An 11,571-nucleotide genomic window follows, 5' to 3' on the forward strand; every position below is an offset into this window, starting at 1 on the left:
TAAAAAGCCCTCAAAGCCACGGCATTTTCCCACTACCCGGCATATTCCTAGGTCCTCATGGCCTTGGCGTCTAGGGTTTGGAGGTTTAGATGCGAGGCTCCGGGGGCCAGACGGTGGCTCTCCCTCCCCAGGCCCGGGACGATGGTACGGTCTGCTCCGCCACCATCACGTGGGCGCCCCCTCTGTGACGTCGGCGTCTTCGCTGTAGCAAAGCTCGGCCTCTGGAATTCTGAGAACTAATTTGCTATTCGGTGACATAAGAGGGGGAGTGCGCTTTGCTTTCCCGGGGTCTGGGGCTAATTCCTCCTCTCTTACCCATAAACTCAGCTCCTCGAGCTCAATACACAAAAGGGAGCGAGAAGGTCGAACCGTTGGAAAAAGTCTGTTATATATAGTAGGTTTCGAGGCGAGTAAGAGAAAAAACAATAAACACCACAGCTCTCTCCAGCTAGAAATATTAGGCACCACGAGAAAAATATTTGCCAAGCAGTTTTTCGGTGGGTTCATTTGCTTTATTTTTATTTGGGACAGTATTTTTTTTTTTCCTGGTGTAGTGGCTTGGGATTTGGGGTTGTATTTTGATTGTTTTCGGATTTTTGCTTCTGATTTTCGCCTTTTGCAACTTTGTGATGTTACGTAAATCGTAGGATCCCGCATCGGTTGGATTTTGTTTTGAGTGTTTCTTTCTTTCCCCTGTCTAATCCCTGAAGCGCTTTAAAGAAGATGTGTTATTTTAATACTGATTCTATTGAAAGCAGCTTAAATTTTTGGTCGTATGTAGCAATCCCAACCCCCACTTTTGGGGAGGGGTGCAATTTTCTTTTTCCCCTTGGACTTTTACTAAGAGAAGGCTCTCCTTGCCTTGAGAAACATGTTCAAAGGATTTGTTTTGTTTTGGTTTGTTTCTTTCCAGGACAGCAAGTGGTGGGTTTACTCTTTCTGTTATTGTTGACTCTTAGGAAATTTCTTGCTACAAGAAACGTTGTGTGTATGTGGGTTTGTGTAAGCGTGTGTTCTACAGAATTCTGTGAGCTAAATATGTGTTTGTGTTTTGCTTTTTCTTAAGGTTTTGATTCACCCCCTCTGCCTCCCAGCTCGTTTCAAGGTCGCTGTAAAAAATCTCTCCTGTCTGTGTTTAAAGAGATCAGCCGGAGGGAATTCTAAAGGCCTGGCATGCCAGTATCACAGATACTGCGTGTATTTAGAACAGACTGTGCTACAACTACAAGGCGCTGCACGCAGCACAGTCCTCTTAGCGTTAGAGCTGAGTTAAGAGGAGGAGGAAAAGGGGCGAATCTTTCTTCCTTCCTTCCTTCCTTCCTTCCTTCCTTCCTTCCTTCCTTCCTTCCTTCCTTCCTCTTTTTAAAGGCAAATGCAGTGCAGAATCATTTCACTGTGGGCCTTGGTTTGTTTACTCAGAACTGCCAGTTTCCCTATTTAAATGTTGGTTGGGGTTTTTTCCCCTCCTACTCATCCCTGAATAAGGGAGACTCTTGTTTCTTTTATGTCTCTCTCTTAAAAGAAGGGTGTGAGGGGAAAATAATATTTCAGATTCCTCAAGTATTAACCCAAAATGTTTGGACCAGAAGCAGCTTTCAAAGGTCAGGCTGTTCTGAGCCTTGGCTATGAGAGTCCTTCAGGCGACTCATTAAATTACAGACGAGTTCTTAAAGGTTCCACAAAATTTCTGCACGTGTTAATTTCCAATAATGATATCTTCCCAAATAATCTACCTCTCCTAACCCCACATTTGGGTTTTTAGTGGAGAAGTGAGCAGAGCTATGAAAGATTGCTGGTTGTTTCCTGGGAAATTTGGGATCTCTTTCTCGGAAGAAGTCCGTAAGAAGTTCAGATCTATCGCTGAAAATGTTGTTTTCCATGCAGCCCCACTTTTGAAAAAGCTGTTTTGAGGCTTTCAGAATCAGGAGAGATCCAAAGGGGCTGATTATTTTCCACGAGGGCTGGAGCTTAGGAAATATGCGTAAGTATCTGTCCCTGGGAAATCTGAATATTTTAATACTTATTGACAGATGGATTACTGCAGCCTTTGCAGAAAAAGCCTGTCTTGTGAAGGGTTTTTGAAAAATATACATAGGCCTAATTCTGTCACTGTTGTTGGAGTGAGCATTTTACCCCCAAAGAAGCATGGTATCGTCAAGTGCAGGTTTGTTTTGCCAGAAGGCAGACTATCTGGGTTTTTTTTTTTTTTTTTTTTTTTTTTTGTCTTCTTCTCCCTCATTTTCAAAGAGTTGTAAAGGAATCCCACTGGATTCAAAATGACACCCCAATTTTGCTGAAGTGATCTTCTTTGTGTATTTATGTGTTTGATAATTTTTTCTTTTACGTGTAATAAGAACTTTAGGGTTTCTCAGGTGTATCTATGTGGTTTGGGATGTGAATTGTATGGCTCTGCCCTATTATTGATTCTACAGTGAGATCACTTTTGTAATTTTTGGTCACCTATTTGTCAAAGTTGCCATTCTACCTCATTGTCTCCTCCCCCCTCAAACACACAACTTGTCCCTCCTATGTTCTCTTTGCCACTCCAATCTTAGCCCCATGGGGGCGCTGCAGAGCAAAGGGAAATCTCCCTCTGGCAGGAGAACCAACCAGAGTGGGGGCTGGGAATGAATTCACCCTTCTGGTACCTCAGCCCTGTTTAAGTCTCTTCAGGGAGCCCTTTGAGGGCGACCCCACCCAGGTCTGCTTTATAGAGAATTAATCCCACTACCAGGGACCTCAGACCTTCTCAGAACATTATTTCTGGGGCCAAGTGCCAGAGTCCCACATTTCTACTACTGATTTTGTTTTTTTGTTTGTTTGTTTTTTGGCCAAATTAAAGTGTTCATATTGAAAGAGATTGATTAGAACAGGAGGCTTTTAGAAGAAAATAAAATTGAAACTGTTCAAAAGATAAAGACTTACTTTTAGGTGGGTCCCTTTCTCTCTACTGAATGAATAGTGAGGAAAATTGTGTACCCACCTCTCAATCTCTTTTCAATTCCTGGGAAAGTAACTATCAAATTTTACACCAATTGGATTCCTTCCAGAATGTCCTGCCTTCTCTCATTCTGGATCTCCACTTATTAGTAGCCAGTTGGCTTCACGTGTGGATGTCCCTCACCTCACTCACTCCAGCAGTGCTATGGAATAGGATTAAAGAAAGGATTGACTTGAATATATTCAAATACTTAAGAAGCTCTAAAGAGAGATTCCATGTCTGGGGTCTTATGCGTGATTCCTGTGGACTTGAAGGGACTATGTGTCAACCAGTCCTATGATTTAATAGTTACTGACTGTTAATGCTCAAAGGACCAAGCCAGCCTCTTTGCCTTGGTGGTCTGGGCATAGTAATAGTTTCATAAGCACACGTTCTGGATAAAGATAAGCTTTGTTACAAAATAAAATACCCTAGTCCTAATATTACATCTATTTAAGGAAAGGAATAGATTTTTGCATCAAGTTCCCCTCACAAAGCCTTCCCCATGATTCAGTCATAGCTGAAAAGGAAACTATCCTTAAATAAACACTGTCTTGTCCTCTTTCTAAGGGGGCTCCAAATAGGAAACTGGTTTCACCTTTTAGGAACTTCTGGTACCTTGGTAGATCTTTAAACTGTCACATCACAGAATTATAGATTTTAGAACTGGAAGGAACCTTGCTAATCCATCACTCAGCTCCTCCCTCGAGGCTTCCTTCTTTCAAGAGTACTGGATAGTCATCACTGCGGGCAAGACGTGCATGACCCCAGAACACCACTAAGAGGTCAGCCTGGTTTGATGGTCCTGTGTCGGTTTAGAGAATCCAGGTGCTCTGACTACATGGGTTTGGAGGTGGATGTCTTGTTTGCTGGCAGAATTGGGGAAAGTGAGTCTGCTTTGGGCTCTGTGCAAATTGTAAACTGGTTCTCCGAACGAACTCCAAGTCATGATGTATATTAAGTTGTGATGGTCATTCGGGCTTGGTTATGCCTGTCACCTGTGCTGCAATCCTTGACACTTCTTTTGATTGCTATGGGGTATCTTATGTACTCATTCGTTTTATTTCAAATCCTTCACTCAGAACTATTGTAAACAAGCTCTCTATTATCCTTGGAGAAAGAAAGGATTTTTTTTTTTTGATGTGATTTAGAGAAATTGAGCAGAAAGTTTTGAGACATTAAAAAAAAAGAAGATGATTTCCAGTCAGTACCTTCAGAAAAAGAAGTGTCAACATTTAATTTTGATCCATATGCTGCCTGCTTTCAGCCTGTATTATTCTAAGACTTTTCTTTCTCTTTAGAAACCTTTCCAGCCTAGCTCAGAGTTTTCCCCACAACACTGATTTTTCCACACTTTTCTCACTTATTTAAAATGGAAATAAATATCAAGAGCTTAACATAGAGAAGTGATGGGGGGGGTGCATAATCATTTGTTTATTGCATTCGATCACTGTTTTGAATAACAGGGTTTTCACTTCCTATGAAACCTTAGCATGAGGGAAAGCAGCAGCTGAACGGGGAGGGGGATGCAGGGAGGAGAGCACTTGAATGTTTGTAAACTCTGGGTGACTGGCCCACCCTCCCGCCGGTGCTGTACTGAGCTGTCTTTACTACCTAAGGCTAGAAGTGGAAAAACTTGATTTGCCTGTTGTGTCTGCATTTTTTTTTCTTTCTTCTCCACACCGCCCTCTGTACACCTGACCATGCAGAAGCCTATCTGAAGCCAGCTTGATGGCAGGGAGAGCTGGAGAGCAGAAGAATGTGCCGAGGGAGGGAGTGCTCGGTACTTTTCCATTCACATCTCCACAGTGGCTTTTCTTGTTTATTTCAACCTCCACCCGCAGAACCCTTTCAGCTGCCTGAAATCCGAGTCATTAAACTGTTCCCTGAGGTCAGACCACAGATGCTCGGTGCATGATTCCTACATGTCGGTGTCTCTGTAACATATGTACATACAGAGATGTACGCATAAACGTGCAACTCCGTGAGGGCACAGTGTGAGGCAGGGGAAAAAAAAATGACTGGGTTTGTGGCCAAAAAACCTTGGTTTCTAATTACAATTCTGCCTGGAACTCCATATGGGACCTGGAGCAAAATCACTTGTCAGGACTCAGTTTCCTCAACTGTGTGAAAGAATAACCCAGATGATTTACAGGCTGTCTGTCTGTTCCAAATCCTATGCCTTTACATCTAAATACATATTCATATAACTTTAAGTTGGAGGTGGGTTGGAAAGGAGCTGTGTGTATATGTGTCCCTGGGGTGGGAGAAGGAGTTAAAATGTAAACTTCTAAGTAAAGAGGGCAGTCCCAGAATCCTCACCTCTATCAATTTTTAACCAATTATAGACCAAAGTCTGGGACTGTGTTGAGTAGGTCCAAAAGCCATCTGAAGATTTTAAATGTTAAGAGTTGGAGGAGGCCAATTCTAAGCCCTTGTACCTTTGATCTCCAGAATTCATAATCAGATGTGACAGTTCCCAAGTGTCTTTTCTGCACTACAGTTCTCTTTTTTTTCTTCTTCTTCTTCCGTTTGTTTTTGGAAACTGTCCCAGTAATGATAGGAAGGAGTTGACACTTGTAAACTGGGCACTCTTTAAGCCACTGGGACCCACAGGGATGTAAAAAATATCATAATATTCACACACACACACACACAAGAAGAAGAAAAAGAAAAAAGAAGAAGGAAAAAAAAAAAAAAACCTAGAGAGAGATTCCTGGTAAGAAACTTAGAGGTAGCTCACCCATCACTGCATTAAAGGTAATTGTCTGAAGTCAAAGGAAATAACAGATAAGGAGTTTGCCCTTATTTAAAAAAAAAAAGAAAAAAAAAGCTTGCTCTACCAGAACAAACTTGAAAACAATGAAAGAGAAATACTTTCTACCAATATTTCCTATACTTTTAAAATCTTTATTCTTTAAAAAGAAAGGTCTGAAGTTTCTCAGGCCTGGTTGTCTAGACATAAGAAGGCCTTTAACAGACGTCGGCATCTTCAGGAAATAATCAAGTAGCTCCTGTTTATTAGCAGTGAACTCCACCCCAGCACCATCCCTCCCCTTACACCTTCTGGAGTATTGATGCCCACGTACAAGGAGAGATGGAGCCAACTACATTCTCTCAGTGGACAGCTATTGAGAGTCATAATATACCAGCACTGGGAGGCTCCTTAGCAATTATCTAATTCAGCACTACTGATTTCATATATTTGGAAATTGAGGCCCACACAGAATGCACTTGCCACACACACTGGATCAGACAGAGCCAGATCCAGAGCTTTGACACCCTGATTCTAAATCCACTGCATTTTCCATGGCTTACCATGAAAAGAGGATATAGGGTGGGCAGCCCTGCAAAAGGGCCATTTGCTGAGGCCTTACATTCAGAAAAGTTGCCACCTTTGGACTTTTGGCATAATCTCCACTGAGGTTGTGCATCAGTCTTAGCAGTGCAGTGACAGGACGGAAGGGAGAAGACCATCGTGCACAAGCTCTAGGTGTGGGTCCCAGTGTAGGAGCCCCCGCGGGCCCCTACAGTGCTGTGATTTCATACTGTTAACCAACCTTTACTTGTCTTATGGATGGTGCTACTGTATTTTAATTGTGTATGTGTTGATCTTCAAATGTAAAATGTAATATGTGTTTGGCCTAGAAGCAATGTCGCTGCAGCAGCAAAGAGCACAGCTAGTGGCAGGTGCTGATGTCTGACACCACTCTCCAGTAGTGGAGGGCAAGGCGTGGCTGCTTCTAGATCTAGGGCAAGGGCAGCAAGTACATAAAATTAGAATGGAACATCTTGTAGCCCCGTAAATAAGGAATTGCTAAAAAACTAGCAAGCAAACAAAAGCTACATCAATGGGGGGTATTTCAAAGAGACACTGGAGCCATCGGAAGAGCTTCTAATGGCCAAAACTGTAAAGTTTTGAGAAAAAAAAATTAAATTGAGTAATATTGGATTATAATTCAAAGTATAAAATAAATATCCATCCATGAATCTATACTGATATAAAAATTGAATAAATTAATAAATGGGAGAAAAGAGACAATTCTTCCTAGCAGAATTCCAAATAACTTATGTAGATAGATATTTTTGTAAATCCTACCCTCAAGGATGGGGAGGAGTGGATAATTCCTCTTTCCTTAAGTGTGAGCTATGCATAGTGACTTCCTTCCAAAGAGGAGAGTCAGTATGGGAAGGGAGGAAGGGAGGATGAAATAATTTTATGTGGAGAAACCTGACAAACACTACACCAGCCAAGTCATCAAGGTCAACCTTAGCAATTATAAATCATGTTGATTTCATGTACCTTTGATATGAGATGATGGAAAAGGCTTTTTAGCTCTGTGGTCTTCCTCCCTTACCCCCTGCCTATTTATGAGAAGAGTATTAGACAAATTCCAACAGAGGAACATCCAACAGAATACTTCGCCAGTACTCCTCAGAACTGTCAAGGAAAGTCTGAGAAACTGCCACTGCCAGGAGTAGCCTAAGAAGATGTGACCTCTTAGTGTTAATGTAGTATCCCAGATGGGATTGTGGAACAGAAAAAGACGTAAGGCAAACCTAGATAAATCTGAATAAATGAAGGAATTTAGCTAATAATATTGTATCAGTATTGTTTCATTAATTGTTACAAATGTGCCATATGGGGGAGAAAGGACACAACTGAACTTATTTACAAAACAGAAACAAACTCACAGATACAGAAAACAAACTTACCACTATAGAGGGGAGAGGGGAGAAGGAATAAATTGGGGGTTCAGGATTTGCAGGTACTAAATATTATATATAAAATAGATAAACAATAAGGACCTACTGTATAGCAAATAGAACTATACTCAGTACCTCGTAATAACCTATAATGAAAAAGAATATGAAAAGGAATATACATATGTGTGTGTATCGAATGAATAAATGAATCACAATGCTATATACCAGAAATTAACAGAACATTGTAAATTGACTACACTTCAATTTAAAAAAAGTACCGTACTAATATAAAATGTTGATAATACAAAAAACTGGGTACAGGGTTGTTCTCTGTACTATCTTTTCAATTTTTTGTTTAAAAAATATTTTTGAAAAAAAAATTGGGGGAAAGGGTTTTGTTTCTTTATTTCAGTACCAGAAATCTCCAAAAGGTGATCCAGGTCCCTTTTGAAATCTGGGGGAACCTGCATTTATTCCTTTAGTTTACTAAATTGAAAGCAATTTAGCTAATTTCTGTGTCACCATCTGGACAAAGAACTGTCAGGAGAACGCTAGGGAGGCACCAAAGGCCAAATGTTGTCATGGTGGTAGATGACCCAGGCCACCTCATTAATCTGCTTACTCCACATTTCTTTCTGAAAACTCTGCAGGGAAACAAGGCTTTGAAAGATCTAGCCATCAGTCCATATGGGATGTATAATACTTGCAGTTTCAGTACTGAGGTTGGGGGAGCCCCAAGAGCTTCATAGAATGTCTGGTTTTTCACTGTACAACTCCAATAGAACTGTGGGTCTCATCAGAGTTCAACTCTGGGTCTAGAGAAGAACAGCTGGCTGGCCCCCACAACTCTATGTTTGTCTTCATTATTAATATGACCCCACCATCTAAACCAGAAAAATCCAGAGAGGAAATGGTTTGCCCAGACCATCCCGCACATTAGTAGTAGATTTCCATCAACCAGTCCACCTTGAATCATTTATTTTAGTAAACTCACTTTAGTAAACTGAGGACTGCTATTACATTGATATATATTATTTCAGATATGCCTCATCCATTTCTAACCAATTGTCAGTTACCCATGGTGGCCAGTTCCAGTGCTGTACTGAATTTTAAGTGTCTCTTTCTTCTTTCCCTTCACCTTTTCCCACTTGTATCAACTTCTCTGCCAAATGGTTATAAGATCTTTGAACCAACACTTATATTCACTATGGAGGCTGACATTTAAACAATTCTTGGTGAAATGCGGTGAGACTGAATCCTACCCTACTCCATGACTCTCAGCAATCTGTTTGATTGCATGTCTCAAGAATCATAAACATAGTCATCTGGACAAAGTAAATTCTACTTCTTGGAATTTATCTTCAAGATGCAATTCAACTTATAGGGGGAAAAAAAACTTTGACTGAGTACACGTATCCAAGCGTTATATCTAACAACATAAAAGTTGAATAACATACATGTCCCATCATGACTGGGCTGGGGGCAAGGGTGTTGGGTGGAGAAAAGTTGAATAAATTATAATACGACTAATTTTTAAAAATTAGAATTGGAAAATGTTTATGGTATCAGATAAAGTAAAAATAAGTAGGATTACATATAAAATTATTTGTATGTATTATATGTAATCCTACTTCATACATGTATAGGATATATATTTTATATATAATATATGTAATAGTATATTTATAGCTATGTTTAAAAATACTCTACATAAAAATTAGTCTGGGTATAAATAAAAGTGCACAATTAACAACAACAACGAAATTATTGACATTGTCTGTCTTAGGGTAGTAGATTATGGATGCTTTTTTTCTCCTTTATTCTTTGTCTTCCAAATTGTGTAATGTTGATATATTAGTTTAATATCTATCTATCTAACTCACAAGCACACACTCAAGACACTGAAAAGCCCTAAGTAAAGTCTTTTAAGTGCAAGCAATTAGTCCTCTAATTCACAGACTGGAATGTTTGACCTCCACATCTTCAGGGCCTACAGCAAAAGTGAGAACTGCCCACTCTCTCTTGGAGAAGACCTTTCATTCAGGGAGACACGTGTCTCCACACCAATAAAACATGACCGTTCTGAACACATTGACCCTAACAAGATTAAACAGACCCTGTAAACCTGTGATCTATCCCCGCCCCCTTCCTCTAGGTGTGCTTATCTTGTTTGTTGGTGTCTCACGGCATTTGCAAATGTCAGAGGGTTTCCTGGTTACTTTGCTCTCTCTGTGAGGCCACCCAGGAGCTCTCCTGGTAAATAGACCTTCTCTGAGATCCTTCTGGGACTACAGGGGATCTGTTCATGGTTCTTATAACATGTTTGACTAGGGAATTCTAAGGAAGACAATTAAAAAAAATTACATCATTTTTTTTTTCTTCAAAGAATCACAAGGCTGTTAGGAACTTTGGTGGGGTTAGGGAGTGCCTGTACCATTGTTTGAATGTCTGGTTCTCAGGAAAGAGCATGGGGGTGGGCATCAGGAACTAGGAGGTGAGGTAAGGACCACAGTTCTGATAAGCCCCTCTTCCTTTAAGCCGCCGATGGGATTGCTCATGCTCAGCTTCCGCATTCACACAACACCCAGTTCATCAGCAGTCTCGTGGGAGAGACGATGTGCTAGATGCTGGGGAAACAAGTGTAAATACAACAGGGGACTCTGACCCCAGAGGGCATGAGTCTACTGAGGAAACAGAAGCCCAGAAACATGCCAAAACTTGCTTTAGGTCGTGCAAGAGGTAGTCCACTTGCCAGGCTGGGCCCCAGACTTCCTGATTCTGAGCTGAATAAAACTCTCTGGTTTCTTCTCAGGAGCTGTGTCCCACCTCCCACCTCCCACCTCAACACCAGTGTGAGGCATCGACTCCCTTCTTTGGGCAGGTCCACTCTCTGAGTTTTTCATCCGGTATTGATCAGAACAGGACATAGCCCAGCTGCCTCAGTGTACCATCCAGTAATACCCACTACCCAAGACGGACAGGCCCGCGAGAGCCTGGGGCATGCAGGGTCCCCGCTGTGTCCTCCACCACCATCACTGGTTGGCTCAGCCTTCAGACCAGAGCTTGGCCTGGGTTCTGACTTTTCTATCTTCATGTGCCTGAAGGGTTCTACCAGGAGCAGACAGGCCACCCAGCATCATGCTATTCCAAAGCACACAGCCTCAAGTAACAACCACAGTCTGGACACCAGGACCCAGCACCAGCTTTAACAGGATCTGGACCCCTAATACATCCTGATGCCTACTCAGCTAAGCCCAGGCTTACTCCAACCCTCTGGGTATCCCATACCTTTGATGATACACTAACAGGTGATCTATGCAGGTGCCAGCGCTGCATCCAGACCTGTTTCCATAGCACCCTAGTTCCTAAGGCCCAGCCTGCCTCAGGGTTGGGCCTATGTGCCAGGAGTAGTAACCATTTCTATTCTGTGGCCGGACAGTGATGAGTTGGATATAAAAATGGCACATGCATAAAACCACCAAAGTTTTGGCAGTCTTAAAATTAGTTGGAAATACAGCTGCTTCTGGTGTCTAAACAGCAAGGTTGCTAAGAACAACCCTACCCTTTAGAAACACCAGTACTGAAAAGCCAGTAGAATGCTCAAAAGAAAATGGAACAGAGAAAGATTAATAATGCCATTAATAAAGGGCATAGTTTGGGAAGATATACTGAGAAGATTTGACAATGGTGATGGTCGGCCATGAAATCAAGCTCTTTAGACCCTCAGATTTCTTTCCAGTTTCGTCTCCTAAACAGCTTTCTACCCCAGACTCTCAGCATTCTCCAAGGAACCCAGCACTTACCTCCACTCCACACCCGGGCCTTGATGTCTGCCTTCCTCTGACAGGCTAGAAGCTCCTCAAAGACAAGAGTACTTCATTTTT

At 41.6% G+C, this 11,571-nt stretch overlaps 1 long non-coding RNA gene across 1 annotated transcript; it reads left to right on the forward strand.

The window, feature by feature from the left end:
* The first annotated feature begins 267 nt into the window (after positions 1–267).
* LOC116153437 (uncharacterized) lies at positions 268–7,809 on the forward strand. The gene is made up of 3 exons (XR_010383877.1): positions 268–497; positions 1,885–1,981; positions 4,690–7,809. It is a non-coding gene; the product is annotated as an uncharacterized LOC116153437 (long non-coding RNA).
* The last annotated feature ends 3,762 nt before the right edge of the window (positions 7,810–11,571 follow it).

The sequence above is a fragment of the Camelus dromedarius genome, chromosome 2, assembly GCF_036321535.1.
Source record: "Camelus dromedarius isolate mCamDro1 chromosome 2, mCamDro1.pat, whole genome shotgun sequence".
Lineage (NCBI taxonomy): Eukaryota > Metazoa > Chordata > Mammalia > Artiodactyla > Camelidae > Camelus > Camelus dromedarius.